The sequence below is a fragment of the Neovison vison genome, chromosome 11 (genome assembly GCF_020171115.1).
Source record: "Neovison vison isolate M4711 chromosome 11, ASM_NN_V1, whole genome shotgun sequence".
Taxonomy (NCBI): Eukaryota; Metazoa; Chordata; class Mammalia; order Carnivora; family Mustelidae; genus Neogale; species Neogale vison.
Genome location: NC_058101.1, coordinates 141,922,711 through 141,938,359, shown reverse-complemented (window position 1 = coordinate 141,938,359; position 15,649 = coordinate 141,922,711). Strand labels below are relative to the sequence as shown.

The 15,649-nt window shown below is 44.0% G+C and overlaps 1 protein-coding gene across 1 annotated transcript in view; it reads left to right on the top strand.

Annotated features, from left to right (window-relative positions):
• Nucleotides 1-585: 585 nt before the first annotated feature.
• The window catches only part of FHIP1A (FHF complex subunit HOOK interacting protein 1A), a 243,087-nt gene continuing 228,023 nt past the window's right edge, over nucleotides 586-15,649 (top strand). The window contains exon 1 of the mRNA XM_044224871.1: nucleotides 586-874. The gene's annotated coding sequence lies outside the window, so the exon portion shown is untranslated. The remainder of the gene's footprint in view (nucleotides 875-15,649) is intronic.

Here is a 15,649-nt window from a genome sequence, read left to right as displayed (position 1 = left end):
GCCTCTCTGCCTACTTGTAATCTCTCTCTGTCAAATAAATAAATAAAATCTTAAAAAAAAAAAAAAAAAGAAAGGCTGGAGTGGGGAGAAACTGGAGTGGGGAGAGGGTGCCGCCGGCCGCCGTGAGACCTCTGGGAAGAGAGACATCGAAAACGTCCGTGACGGCTGGAGTCGCGACTTCCTCCACTCCACAGGACCCGAGTTCTTAAGTGCCGATTTATGTTCTCGTTTGGTTGGGGAGTGTGAGCGCGGCTGTGCGCGAAGGGGTACAGTTGCGGCCAAAGACGAGCCCCCAAAGGCGGGGTGTCCTTCACGCCGCGGGGTTAAGTTTCGGTGGAAAGTTTCCCTCCGAAGCTCCTCCCCCTTCACCCTGGAAACCAGAGCCAGGCGGCCGCGCGGCGGAGCCTGAGCCCCCGCGCACCTGGCGGCCGCGCGTCCCCGGGGCAGGGGCGGGGGCGGGGGCGGGGCTGGCGGCGGCCTGGCCAGGGCCGGGCCGCGCGCTCCCCTGGGCCGCCGCGCAGGTTGGGCCCCGCCCCTCCCCGGCTCGCCCGGTCCGCGCTCCCGCGGGCAGAGTCGGGAGGGGGGAGTGGTGCCGAGTCCCCGAGCCGCGCGGCTCTGCCACCCGCTGACGCACGGTCGAAAAGTTGCGCTCCAACCTTCTCCCTCCTCCTACTCTCTTCCTGGGGCCTGGCTGTTTGTGGAGTTGGAGCCGGGCGGGGAGGAGCCGGCTCCCCACACCACCCGGTGCCCGGCGCGGGTGGCGGCTCGAGGGCCCGCGTCCCCAGGACTGCGGCACAAACTTTCCCGGCTGTTTGGGGATACTTGTCCGGAGAGTCCCGCATTTGGAGGGAGGAGCAGCCGGGTCCGCGGACAGGTACGTGGCATCCTGCTTTGCGCTTGAGGGATTCTTTTATTTTAGGGGCTTAAGGGAGGGGAAGAGCAGACGGGTCCTTTCCTTGCATTCCTCCCGACTGGGCTGGAGGGGCAGGTATTGGGATGGGGGTTGCGCTGGGAATATCACCAACAAGATCGCTGCGTGGGGTCGCAGCACGGCGGCTGCCAGAGCTGCGGGACCGGGCGTTACTCGGTGACTGACCCCGGGGGAGAGAGAGCCGGCTTGTTTTGACGGAGAAAGATGTCAGCGGGACTCTCCACCTCGTTCCTGGGGCCCTGAGGCCAGAGAGCGGGGGGTCCTACAGGAGGGACGCCAGAAGCGGAGAGATCTAGGGCTCAGTTTTCCTCTCCAAGCCACCTCGCCCTTACCCAGGAGACGGAGGTGAGGCCACTCTGAGGTTTGCAGTACTCTCCTGGTGTAAGGGCGGACTCGTTGGGTGGCTGTTGCTCAATTTCATAAGGTCTGTAATGAAACCGCGTTCAAGTCCTGGTGGTTGTTATTGACGGTGTGCCTGCGTGTATGTCCGTCTTTCCCCCGCCCTGACTCCAACAAAGCTTCCTTGTTAACCCTGTTTCTGCTGGGGAATGGAACTAGCTGTGGTCCTAGTTCAAGCTCGGCCAGGGAGAGGTGTTGGTGGCAGGTGTAGTCTTGTTTGCTTGGAACTTTGGGAATCACGTGAGCTTTGTTTCATCTACCTGGATCCCATCGAGTCTTAATTGATCCATCTTCCACCATTCATCGAGGGCTGCAGCCTCCGCCGTCCAGTGACGGGAAATATCCCGGTTGGAGGAAGGAACCCCAAACAGGAGAGAACCCCGAGGAGTAGTAGTAAGCCTACGGACTGGGCCCAATCGCAGGCTTCTCTAGAAGGGCTCTGCTATCAAATTCATCTTATTAGGAAGTCATCTGCTCTCTGTTAATAGCCACAGCAGCCCTGATGAAATTATGTAGGTCACTGAAAAATAATTCCTGCTTAATCACCTTTATCCTGTTGATTAATGACAGAAAAGATTTCCTCTCCTTAATGCACCATGCCTGCTTGGTGGGGTCACCTGCCTGACCTCAAGTTCACTTGTACACCTGGCACTAGACAGGCTGTTGTCCCTGCCCAAACCTATCATACCCCATCTGAAGTCTACATTTGGAGAACATTAGTGTTTCACCTCCGGACAGACATTATGCAGGAGATCCAGTCCATAAATTTTAATGCTGCATACTTGTTGGCTTTAGATAACTTTTCAGATAATTAAAAGCTGGTTTCTTTTAGCCGCAGTTAATCCCTTTGTACGGAGCTCATAAGAATTGTGCCTGTGCTTATCTTGAAATGCATTAAGTTTGGGGTCCCATTTTTCGCTTGTCCTATCGCTTTCGGAACAGGATTAAATTGTGTGGGTTGGGTGAAAAGGGCAAAAGAAACCCAGCTTCAGTGAACTAGATTCAGAGACAGGTTTAGAGTGGTCTCATAGTTTAGGCCCAGTTGCCCAGCTGGCTTCCTTCTTGCCTCTACACAGAGACGGTATACGTCATATTGCTTGTAAAAGACTAGAAATCAAAGGACTGTTGGGAATAATGCATCACTGGGCAGTTTTGCATGATAACATCCCAAGTTTGGCTCTGTACACTTTCTCTACACAGTTCGTAGGAAGCCAGTAGGTAATGCCTGCAAATCAAAAAGCAGATGTGCAAACAAATTATGTAGAAATAGAGAGGCACAAGTGAGAAGAAACAAGGGTTGCCTGAGGAGTGACTTTTGAAATTTTGTTCTCGGATTACCTAAAATAAAATTTTGATAAGGAAGCTTCCTCTTCCTGCCAATATAAAACAAAATTGCTTTCTCAGATCCACGTTTAGGTGTTTGATCTTTATTCTGTGTACACATGTTTCATAGGGCAATCCATGGGCCCTTTGAAGAACTGGGCACTCAGATTCTGGCCTTGGAACCCAATTTCTATCTATTTCACTCTCTCTCAGCGACTTCCTACTCAGCCCAGTAACGTCAGGGATATCATTTATAGGGATCTGATCTCTTAGTAAAGACAAATACTGAAAGTAACCTTTCTGTAGAGCTTCATGATCAGCAAAGTGCTTATATAGGTACTGCATTTGTGCTTTGTGATTTAACTGTTTTGTAGTGAGTGCTGTTATATTTAGACTGCATAGGAAAACGGATGAGATTCAGAGAAATTAAGAAACTTTTAGGTACATATGTCTGTCAACCTTTTAAAAGGAAAAGGCTTAAAAAAAGGAAATGGTAAGTATTTCAGCCAGCAAAATTGACTTTATGCAGAGGAACTGAAGTTCAGGACAGGCAAATGATAGCGAACCAAAGGCAATTTGGGAGAACAAAGGAAGGTGTCCTTTTATAGAAGGATGAGGAAGTTGGGAGGGATTTGTTTTGGACAAAAGTTCTTTGGAGGAAAAATGAGAGTTCTAGGTGGTGGTGACTTCTCACTGGCTGCTGGTGAGGGCAGCTTGCTGTTGCTGGACCGAGAGGAAATCTTCCTTCTGGATTGTGCAGGCTGTGACCACGAGTGGTATGGGTGTTAGAGCCCTCCTTTCATGGCTTCCCAACTCCAGTTTTGTGTTAGGTTTTTTTTTTTTTAAGATTTTATTTATTTATTTGACAGAGAGAGAGGGAGAGAGAGCGAGCACAGGCAGACAGAGAGGCAGGCAGAGGCAGAGGGAGAAGCAGGCTCCCTGCCGAGCAAGGAGCCCGATGTGGGACTCGATCCCAGGACGCTGGGATCATGACCTGAGCCGAAGGCAGCTGCTTAACCAACTGAGCCACCCAGGCGTCCCTGTGTTAGGTTTTTTTTTTAACGCATTTTCACATTTCCCCCTTTTGGTCACGATCTTTCTTTAAGAGCATCACTGATCAAGAGCTGGGTCATCTGTTCCTTATTAGAAACATTTCTGTACCTTGAAACATTTCTATACCTTTCCTGGTCATGTCCCATGTCAAACGAAGTGGATTCCAGATTGGGAACTGTTGAGGCCACACTTGAGTAACAAGGGAAAGCTGTCAGGCATTTCCCATGTAAAGCCTGTATCTTACTAAGGTTGTAAGCATTGAAGATGATCTTGATGCATTGAGTCAGTCAGCATTGCCTTACTGGGTACGTTGTTTCTACAAAGGCTTATAGGCACCAAGTACAAAGCTTAAAGATTATTATATAAAATGAGATGAGCAGAGTAATGACCCCAATTGTATAATGGTCCTAAACCAAGACCCTAAAGCCGAAGGTAATTAGCCAAAGAGATCAAGGGACCATGGATCGTGATGTGGAATTTGTTGTAGCCAATATGCTTGTTCTTTAATTGTATGTATTTGGGTTTCTGTTTCTCCAGAGGAATTTATTCATGTGTGTCAGATGCTTGCTTTCATATTTTTTCACTGGTTTGAGTGCCTGTAGCCTAGATAATGCCCTTCCAACAGAGGCAAATCCAAAGTCCTATGTACTTCCTGGGAGTAAGGCAGTGGTGAAGATTTAATGGGGAAGACCAATGAGAGGCTTCAGATTAATTGTGGTTGTGCACAGAGACAGTTAGAAATTCTAGCAAGCATTGGCCTCCAGTCTGCCAGCTGCTTAAACATTCATAGGCCCATCGAGAGGCCTGTTTTCCACAAAGGTAAAATCAGGTGGTGCCTATAGGATTTGTGCTAGGGTTTGATTACTAGTAGTGCTGTTAATTGGGGTTTAATCAGGACTATATGTGCAGATCCAACAGAATCTGAACAATCAGAAATGACTGTTGGCTTGAAAGGGTCAGTGGTGTTTGAGGAATAGTTAGGGAGAAATCCTCTTGTTCTGTGGACTTTGTTCTCAAAGACCATATAGAGAGGGGTTGTTCTCCTAAGGCAAGCAGACCTAAGGTAGAAGTGAGAATGGGCAACCATATGGGTACCATTAGTTGTATTGAGAGTTACTTCAGGGGAGAGACAGGGACAGGAAAACCTGAATCAAACCTAGAAACCGGAGAGGTGCTGCGAGAGTTAGTGGTTGCAGTGGAGATGAAGGAGAAGATTATGAGGAAGACTACAGGGTCAGGACTATATGTGCAGATCCAACAGAATCTGAACAATTAGAAACGTTTCCCCCTTTTGTGAGGAACTGGGAAATGTGAAGGAGGGCATTGTCTCTCCAGGAGAGAGAAGGAGGAAGCAGTGGCAGAAAAAGCAGAAAGAATATTTTCCTGATCCCATCATCTCGGGGAAAGCTGTCTGCTTCAGCTGTTGTGTGCTTCAGTTCCTGGAAATCTTCAATTTGAGGTCACCCAGTTGGTGTACAGGTCCATCCAGGTTTGGGGGCTTTCTTTATATGAGACACACAGATCCAAGAGGCCACTCTTTGGATTTTGGCTGCACAAGGATTGGTCAGTAACACTTGATCAGGGCCTCTCCAGCATGGTTGAAAAGAATCTTTTTGGAGAGGTCTTTTCCAATAAACAAAATTCCCAGTTTGCAGGGTGTGGTGTTTGAGGTCTTCATCTCCTGGGAGTGCACTGTGAAAAGATTGCTCTACCAGAGCGTGATTATTTTCAAGGCATATAATTAAACATTTGTAATACTGAAGTGTATCTCCATTTATTAAGTGCAGGTAAAAAGAGGTGGAAGCTAGATTTACAGGGCCTCTGGAAATTTCTCAAAGGGTGAGAGTTTATGAATTCCGAAGGGGTTGGATCTGAGATTTAGAAGAATCAACCAGCAAGGTGTTTGGAGAGTTGCCACAAATTTTTCCAGTTGAGGGTGGTTTTTTTGTTTTTGTTTTTGTTTTTGTTTTTTAAAGATTTTCTTTCTTTATTAGAAAAGAAAAAAGTGACAGAAGATCACAAGCAAGCAAGGGGGTGGGGTAGAGGGAAAAGAAAACTCCCTGGTGAGCAGGGAGCCTGACATGGAGCTTGATCCCAGGATTCTGGATCATGATCTGAGCCGAAGACAAACGCATAACTGACTGAGCCACCCAGGCAGGTGCCTGCCAGTTGAGTTTTGATGTCTGTTGTTGGTTCATTTGACTTATCCTGAAGACCGAGGATGATAAGCACAGTGAAAATGCTATAAAACTGGCTAAATAGCACAGACTTGCCATAATATTTGGCCAGTAGAATGGGCTCCCTTTTTGCTGCGGAGATCAAGAGGGGTTTGCTATATGTGGATGATCTTTTCCAGTAGGATTTTAGCTTCTGAAGAGGCAGTAGCTTGTCTTCCTGGAAAGGCTTTGACCCAGTGGAAAAGGATACATACAGATGGTTACCAAAACTTATGTATATTGATGAGATGGGAGAAGCTGAATAGAGTCCATTTTCCAAACTTGAATGATTCTTCAGGCAATTTAAAGTGCCCAGGAGCTGTGCAGACAGGTTTCCCAGGATTTTCTATTGGGCGGGTGGGACAAGTTAAGTACTTTCTGGAGCCTTGTTAATATTTCCCTACCAGTACTGATTCATAAACATTATCATTTTATTTATAGGCCAGTGGTTTAATGCATGTACAGTGGTGAAAAGTGGGAGTTTTAGAATTTCTGGTAGGACCGGCTTCTTTTGTGGTCCAAACAAGAGGTTTCTCTTGGTATGCTTCAGACAACCATCTGATTGCCAATATTATCTTTCCTTTCTGGTACTGATTGTTGGGTGTCTCTAGTCAGTATCTCCACATTATATTCTGGAGGTGAGTTCCTTTGGACCACAACAGAGGTGTGCCTTTTGGATCTTTGGAGGTCACCATACTTTGCAGAAATAATAGTAAGGTGCTATCCTTTAGCTTTCTGAGAGTCAAGCTTAGAATGCCCTGGGCTCGTAGTCATAACCAAAACAGCAGGTAAGTGCATGGTATCCAATGATTTCTTGGGGAAAAACAGTCTGTTTTTAATTTTGTCTCTGCCGGAATCAAGGAGGCCCACGTTGTTGCCATGACATTTCAAAGTGGTGGGCTACTCCAAAGGTCTGTCTATGGTTGTATAACGGCTAAGGTTACTCTGGTGAATTATTACTGTGCTCTAAGGGATGCTTGAGGGGGGCATTTCACAGGAAATGAGACAGCTTACCAAAAGGGGTTATGATGAGAACTAAGAGTTCAACTGCATGTGGCACAAAGATGGTCAGAGGGTATCCCAGGACCATTTCCTTGGTGGCCTTTATAAGAAGGGTAGTAGCAGGCGTAGCTCTGAGGCATGGGGTTTACCACAGGCTACAGGGTCTAGTTGTTGGCTCTCATATCCTATGGGCCGGTGGTCATCCCCACGTTTCAGGTGAGTGCTCCAAGGGTTTTCCCTTCTTTTTCATATACAGAAAGGAAGAAGGGGAGTTGATAATTGGGGTGTTCAAGGGCTGGATTTTAAAAATTATTATTATTATTTTGACTTTAAGTGTTAAAAAGTCATGTTATCTGGATCTTTCAGATGATAGGGCCAGGTTTAGTAGTTTTTAACAAGGTGTGTAAGGGTTGGGCCATGGGGTCAAGTTTGGGATCCAGTTGCTGTAGTAGCTGTCTGGCTGCTGATGTTTGATTTGGGGCTTTGGCAAGTTCAGGGTGCCAAAAAGCCATTGGCTCTAGATGCAGTCTTTGTTCTCAGGTTAGATCTTCCGAATATTGTACTTGCATTTGTACAAATTGTAATTTTTTTCTTAGAGAATTGGTGTCTCTTCCTGGCAAGGAGTTTTAGCAAAGGGATGCCATCTTCTTGCGAGGAGGCTTGAGAAGGGGAGCAGAGAAGTAAGTCATTCACATACTGTATTAAAGTGGAGACTCTAGGGAACTTGATATCATCTAGGTCAGGCCTTAAAGCTTGTAAGAAATAAGGGCTTTCAGTGAAATCCTGGGGCATTGCTATCCAGGTGTTTTGCTCTCCTTCCCAAGTAAGGTGGGGGGAAGGGGTTGACCTATTTTATCTATTGGGGTATTAGAAAAAGCACTCCATATATTAGTCAAAAAAAAATTTGCCCTCAGTAAGGGTGGGGGCTAATAAAGCATGGGGAGTAGGGGCAACATGTGACAGCATGGCTCGAAGGTCATGGACAAGCTTTCATTGTGGCCATTTACTTCCTTCCCACGTAAAATAGGAGTATTGCAGGGACGGTATAAGGGATAATGAGACCCTGGGCCTTATATGTAGTCTTCTATTATTGAGTTAATGCCTTGAAGGTTCTCTTTATTTATGTGGTTTTGATTAATTCAGGGGAGGGGTTTTGGGGGATCTGTTTGGATCTTAATCCTTAGTAGTAGAGGATTTTGTCTAAAAGGTAGATGGTAGCTGATCTAATAGGGACAGATAGTGTCATGGTATTAGCCCCAATGCTGCCAGCCTGGAGCAAATAAAAGATGTTAAAGGGTCATTTGAGTCACTTTGTTGGCTATTTTGGTCGCTGTTTCCAAATTCTAGAAATGTTTCCCTTTTTCAGGAGAAAGAAATTCCAGCACATTTTTCTAAGAAACCTTGGCTCAAAGAATGAGTCGTGGTGGGGGAACTAAGGAGAAAAGGGTGGCTCTTAGAGAGAAAAGGGTCCCTTAAAGGGTCTAAGCAAAGGGTTAGGGGTAGAGATAGGAACCTGTTGAGGCTTACTAGAGAGCCCGACTGTTTGAACTCCTTTAGTACTTGGAGGCAGGGGCTGTTTAATGGGATGAGCACTAAGAGTGTAGCTCTCCTGTTGGGAAGGACAGAGAAAGATTGGTTCTGAATCTGGAGAGTGGTTTCTCTAAGTTGACGAAGGGGAAGGATTGGTAAAAGCCCTTAGAGTTCCTGGAGTCCTGTCATTTGGGATTAGGAGGACATTGGAAAGGGTGGTTAGAGGGCAAATGCACCTACAACATTTAAGTTTCTAGCAGTCTTTTCTGTAGTGTCCTGGCTTTTTGGAATAATGGTAGAGATCAGGAAGCTTTTGGTTTTGTTTAGAGGCCTCCATTTGTTGGGGTTGAAAAATAAGGGTTTCAGTGGTTTTTCTTTTTAGTTGAATCATCTTGGGCATGGGAGCTAGATCACTAAATTTCCTAAATCTGGAGTTGATACAGATTTCCATTTCATCCTTGTCCTTTTAGTAGAAGAGAAACATCCCAGTTCAGCCTATTAATGAACAGAGTTAAAGCCTACCTGAGTGGATTTAACATCCAAAGAAAGATCAGAATTTTCTTTAAAAACAATTTGGAGTTAGCTGTAATCATGTGTGGGCTCATTGGACTTCTGGATATAAGCCTGGATCTTATTCCAATTGACTTAGGAAAGTCCTAGTAACGTCCAAATGAAGTAGTTTGGTTGTTCCCTGACAATTAGGCAGTGGGGGGTTTCTCTGTCCCCAGGTTGTAATTCTAAAGTCTTTTAGGGATCATTCCACTTGGCAGATTCATCCAGTTTTGGGTTTGGCCTTCACTGACAAGCATATCGCTTAGCTGATGAAGTCAGAGGAGCCAGGTTGTTAAGTCTGACCATATGAAATTCCTCAACAAATCCGTGGGGATCCTTGGTTACTTTGGGAAAATCTTTGACCATGGCTCATAGTTCAGCTTTAGTCCAGGGAACATTAGAAATTAAGGGCTTCACATTTGGAGCCCCAGAGGGTCTGATTTTAAATCAGGCATTAATAGGTTTGTGGGAGGAGGGAGTAGGGAGAGGATTGGAGAAATAGGGAAGTGATGAAGGGATTGGAATTAGGAAAGTGGAGGGTATAGAGGAGATAAGGACAGTACCGAAGGGAAAGGGGAAGCCAGCACTGGAGACAAAGAGGACAGGGGAGGGGAAAAAGGCCTCAGAAGCATTCTTGTCCTCTTTTCATTGTTTGTGTTCACCTCTGTTAATTTAGAAATGGTATTTGTAAACAGGCGATTTTAGGATCCAGTTACCAACAAAAATAGGAATTCCATTCAGTGTATTTAATTTTAGAGCTGCAGTCTTTTAATTTGGTTGTGAAAAAAGCAGGTAAGGGGAGGTTGAAAGTTCCTCATAATGGCTGTTGGATAAGTTGGTCCATTTAGTTAAGAATGCTCATGAGGAAGGACTGTAGTTTTTGAACATAAAACCAATCAGGGTCACAGAAGGAGGAGTTCTTAAGAGAATTTAGAGGATTCGGATTCCATACTTCAAAACCAGAGGTTCAGGGAACCCCCCCCCCCCGCCCCAGGTGGTTCAGTTGGTTAAGTGGCCCACTCTTGGTTTTGGCTCAGGTCATAATCTCATGGGTCATGGGATGGAGACCTGTGTCAGGCTCTGCCCTCAGTGGGGAGTCTGAAAGATTCTCTCCCTCTGCTCCTCCCCCTACTCTCTCTTTCTCTTTCCCCCTCTTTCTCAAATAAATCAATCTTAAAAAAAAAATAAAGCCAGAGGTTCAGAAAACAAATGAGTACTCATCAAAAAGATGCCTTTAAGAAAACAGATCCTGGTGGTACCTGGATGGGTCAGTAGGTTAAGTGTCTGCCTTCAGCTCAGGTTGTGATCTCGGGGTCCTGGGATCGAGTCCCGCATTGGGTTCCCTGCTTAGCAGGGTATCTGCTTCTCCCTCTGCCTCCTGCTCCCCCTGCTTGTGTGCTTGCTTGCTCTCTCTCTTTCTCTCTGTCAAATAAATAAAATCTTAAGGAAAAAAAAAAAAGAAAACAGATCCTGAATAAAATCAGATCAACCCAATGAAGGGAGATTGAATCCAAGAGGAGACTTACTGAATTGAAAGGAAGAAGACAACTCTTGGAAGTGGAGAGTACAAGGGGCTCACGTGTGTTCCACACATAGTTCTGGGGGTCTCCTTCAGTTCCCACTTCTGATACCATGAGATGTCAACCTTTTAAAAGAAAAAATGTAAACTATTCAGCCCGCAAAATTGAGCTTATATGCGAATAGCAGAAAAATTGCAATTTGGGACAAGCAAACTATGGTGAACCATAGGCAGGTCCAGAGAACAAAGGAGGAGAATGTCCTTTTTTTTTTTAGGCTGTGGTGGGGTGGAGGGAGAGAGAGTGGGAGAATCTTAAGCAGGTTCCATGCTTAGCACAGAGCCCAACTCGGGGCTTGATCTCAGAACCCTGGGATCATGACTTGAACCAAAATCAAGAGGTGGACACTTAACCAACTGAGCCTCTTTTCCTACAGAGGAAAGGAGGAAGTTGGGAGGGGTTTTGTTTTGAACAAAAGTTCACTAGAGGAAAATGAGAATTTAAAGTGGTGGTGGCTTCTCATTGACTGTATTGCTGGGCTGAGAGCAAACCTTCCTCCTTCTGGACTACCCAAGCTGTGACCACAAGTGTGGTCACACGTGGTACATGTATCAGAGCCCTCCTCTCATGGCTTCCCAAATCCAATTTTGAGTTAGGCTTTCTTAACACATTTTCATGTTTTCCTGCTCTTTGTCCTGTATATGGTGGACTCAGACCCAAATCCAGGATTTCTAATCCAGAGGCCAAGCTTTTATTTTTTTGCCTACTACATTTTGTGAATTGTTTGGATGTGAAACGACATCTTACTTATTAACCAAAACATGACCTCACTGGGGACAGGACAGTATGTAAATCTGTACATACATATATGTATATGTAATTTTTAAGTTGTTTGCATCCCAACAGTGTGGCTTTACCTGGGGACATGGGATGGGTGAATAAATGCTGCAATAGATTGAGAAAAGAACTTTTGATGTTGTCTAAAATTAAAAAAAAAATAGGAAACACTAACATAAGTGTGTGATTTACCAATGTGGAAGTAATTACCAGAAGAAACCTCTTCAAAAGTTGAAGGAGCTGTTTTTGGGGAATGGAATTCGGGGATGGAGAGAAGCCACGCAGAAGTCTGCTGTTTTTGGCCATGTACCTTACAACTCTAACCCTTGTATTCTATGATGTCTGCGGGTATATAATTAAAAGAAATCCTTTGGCCAGGATAGGGTAAGGGTGTGTTTTCAGAATTTTAGAGCTGAAAGGACTATAGAGATGGTTTCTGCCCTGTTTTTTCATTTTGTGGGTGAGGAAATTGAAGTATGGGAGTTCACATGTTTGTCAAGGTCCCATGACTATGGAGACAAATTTCTAGTGCGAGTTCATACCCTGCTCCAGGCAGGTGGAAAATTTCCCCATACTTGTTATTTCTGAACTACCTTTCTAGACAATTCTCTTTTCTGTTTTTATCTAGTTTTTATAGTGTTTGAATGGGTTATGGAGCTGCTGATTCAAGAGTAGTTATCTCTGGGCGCCTGGGTGGCTCAGTTGGTTTGATGACTGCCTTCAGCTCAGGTCATGATCCTGGAGTCCCGGGATCGAGTCCCACATCGGGCTCCCAGCTCCATGGGGAGTCTGCTTCTCCCTCTGACCTTCTCCTCACTCATGTTCTCTCTCACTGCCTCTCTACCAAATAAATAAATAAAATCTTTAAAAAAAAAAAAAAAGCGTCGTTATCTCTAACTCCTCGTATTTCCATGAAGAAAAACCTTCAAATATCTTTGGAGTCTGAAGACTCTGAACCTTTTTTGTTAATTCTGTAATAACTTTTAATTAGAATTAAAGATACTTAATGCAGTTTGTCTGCAACTGTTTAGGAATCCAGTTGAATCTGATAAATACTGAAATTTGGGCTAAACTTTTATCCTGAGAAGCTGTGACTAACAGGAGATGCTCAGAGGGCTTTTCCAGTATCTATGTGTATTGCTTAATACTGAAGTTCTAAGAACAAGAGTATAACTTTTCTAAAAGAGAGGGAGAGATGGATATTATTTTAGAGCAATTCTAGAAAAGTTTTGGGGCTTTTGGGTGTCGCAGTTGGTTGAACGTCCAACTCTTGGTTTCAGCTCAGGGCGTGATCTTGGGCACATGAGACAGAGCCCCGTGTGGGGCTCAGCTCACTGCTCTCTGAGTGGTTTCAGATTCTTTCTCCCTCTGCCTCTTCTGCTCATGTTCTCTCTTTCTAAAGTAAATAAACAAATCATTAAAAAAAAAAAAAGTTTTTAACACCCTACCTTTTCTCTTTATCCTAAGTTTTTCTCCTACTCCCCTTGAAGTAGATCAATAACCTAAAGTGAAAAATTTTCTGATTATACACATAATACATATTATTCAGCATTCAAACATTATAGAAATATGTCACGTTGAAATTTAAAGTGCACTGTAATCTTATATTCTGGAGAAACTGCTGTATGGTTTTTCCTCAAAATTTATCTCCATATTATAATATTATTGTAAACAGCTTTCAACTTGGTTTTTCTTTTTAGCTTAATAGATGTTAAGAGTGTTTCCATGACCATACATACAGAGCATTCTGACTTTATAATATTACATCACAGGTGATTTATTTATTTATTTGTTTACTTAAAGCTCAGGATGAAAGCCTCCTTTTTTTTTTTTTAAAGATGTTATTTATTCATTTGACAGAGAGAGACACAGCGAGAGAGGGAACACAAGCAGGGGCAGTGGGAGAGGGAGAAGAAGCAGGCTGCCTGCCAAGCGGGGAGCCCAATGCAGGGCTCCATCCCAGGACCTAGGATCCCAGGATCATGACCTAAGCCAAAGGCAGATGCTTAATGACTGAGCCACTGTGGGGCACCTGCCCCACATCACAGGTTATTTAAACAGTTTCTTATTGTTGGAAATTTGAGTTGTTTCCCATTTTTCTATATTAAGAACAGTGTTTTAGAGAACATTCTTAAAGTAGGCCTGTGTGAGTGTTTTCTCTAGGAAAGTTTTGTGAAAGTCAAAGACAAGAAAATATTTTTTTTTTTAAAGGATTTTATTTACTTATTTGACAGAGAGAGATCACAAGTAGGCAGAGAGGCAGGCAGAGAGAGAGAGGAGGAAGCAGGCTCCCTGCTGAGCAGAGAGCCTGATGCGGGACTCGATCCCAGGACCCTGAGATCATGACCTGAGCCGAAGGCAGCGGCTTAACCCACTGAGCCACCCAGGCACCCCAAAGACAAGAAAATATTAAATTTCTCTAATTTATACTTCCTGTAACAGGTTCCACCATTGAAAATTATATTAGTACCTTTTTTCTTAATGTGTAAGACCGAAGATAGAAACGATTAATATGTGATCAGACAGTGTACCACGAGGTCATAGTAGCAGAGGCTCTGAGCTTTTAGGTGAGTATTGCCTCATTTCAGGTTCTTTTTGGTTTTAATATTTTCCCCAAGAGAAGGTAGTAATTGATAACAGCTATAAAAATACTGTGCAGTTGGTGGATGAGCTGCTAATTAGTTTTTTTTTTTCCCCAAACATTTCTTAAGAACATTATTCTAGGACATGCCTTTAAGGAGTTCAGAGAATCCACTAGGTTTTGCAGAATAACAGAGTGATTGTATTTTAGCTCTTCTTGTATCGTTAATTTACCTTTGTTGAAATACTGGTAATGGATCAATTTTAAGATCTTCAGGTTTATAGAAAGTACCAGGAGTGGATTTTACTTTTGTAAAATGTGTGCGAAAATGTGAAATAAGATGCTTTGGCTAAGTTTCATGATTCAGGGTCATCGAAGCACAAACATTTCAGGAATTCATGTGGCAAAGTTTTTATTGACTATCTTAGAGAATAGATTAATATTTTTGTTGAGTCCAAGCTTTGTTCATAACCATTAAATGAGAGGATTATGTGTCATTCCCCAAAAAGAGTGTTTTCTGTTTGGTTTGTGTTCATGCAATTTGTATCTGGAGTTCATCCATTTTAGGATTCTCTTTGTAATGTATCAAAATGAGTATAGAAAAAAATACATCTGTATGTACACACATATGTTTATATATATATACACATACGTGTATTCATGTGTAAGTATATGGTGATATAAGTTGTATTTTATAAATGCCTTTAGGGGGCGCCTGGGTGGCTCAGTGGGTTAAAGCCTCTGCCTTCAGCTCAGGTCATGATCCCAGGGTCCTGGGATAGAGCCCCTCATCTGGCTCTTGGCTCAGCAAGGAGCCTGCTTCCCCCCGCCCCCACCCCCCTCCCCGGCCAGCCTCTCTGCCTACTTGTGATCTCTCTCTCTGTGTCAAATAAATAAATAAATAAAATCTGGAAAAACAAAGCAAAACAACAAAAAAACCCCCACCAAAAATGACTTCTTAGGACATGGAATACTTTATAGTTTGTGTATGCTCTTATTTTGATCTTTTTTTTTTTTTTTTTAAGATTTTTTATTTATTTATCAGAGAGAGAGAGGGAGAGAGAGCGAGCACAGGCAGACAGAATGGCAGGCAGAGGCAGAGGGGGAAGCAGGCTCCCTGCTGAGCAAGGAGCCCGATGTGGGACTCGATCCCAGGACCCTGGGACCATGACCTGAGCCGAAGGCAGCTGCTTAACCAACTGAGCCACCCAGGCGTCCCTTATTTTGATCTTTTTGTGGGGAGATACAGCTTGTCTAATGTATTCTTGCTTACTGTCTATTCTGTAACATGAAGTCAGTTTTTTAAGTTGAGTGTTTAAAATCTCTCCTATTTGTGTGTATTACAAAATGTTGACATTTCGCTTATTTTAAGCAAGATGTAGTCATTTAAACGCATGTGAAAAAATCTGGCAATGGGACTTGTTGGCCCTGATTTGCCTCAGAGAACACTATTTACCTGAGTTGTGTTAAACACTTAATGGTTAATGCAAATTTCTTATCAGCTTGATTAAGTTTGACCTTTTCTGAGTTTTCTCCTGGTACTTCTCCACTGTGTGACCGTTCAGGACCTTGCATGTCCTATTTGAGAGGCAGATCCTGGAGCTCTGGATGAATCTGCTTGTAACTTGTGTTTAGGTCTGGGGCCTGGTTGTGTTGCTGCCTCCCTTTTCTTCCCTTAAAGTAATCCTACCTCTTGATAATGTTCTAG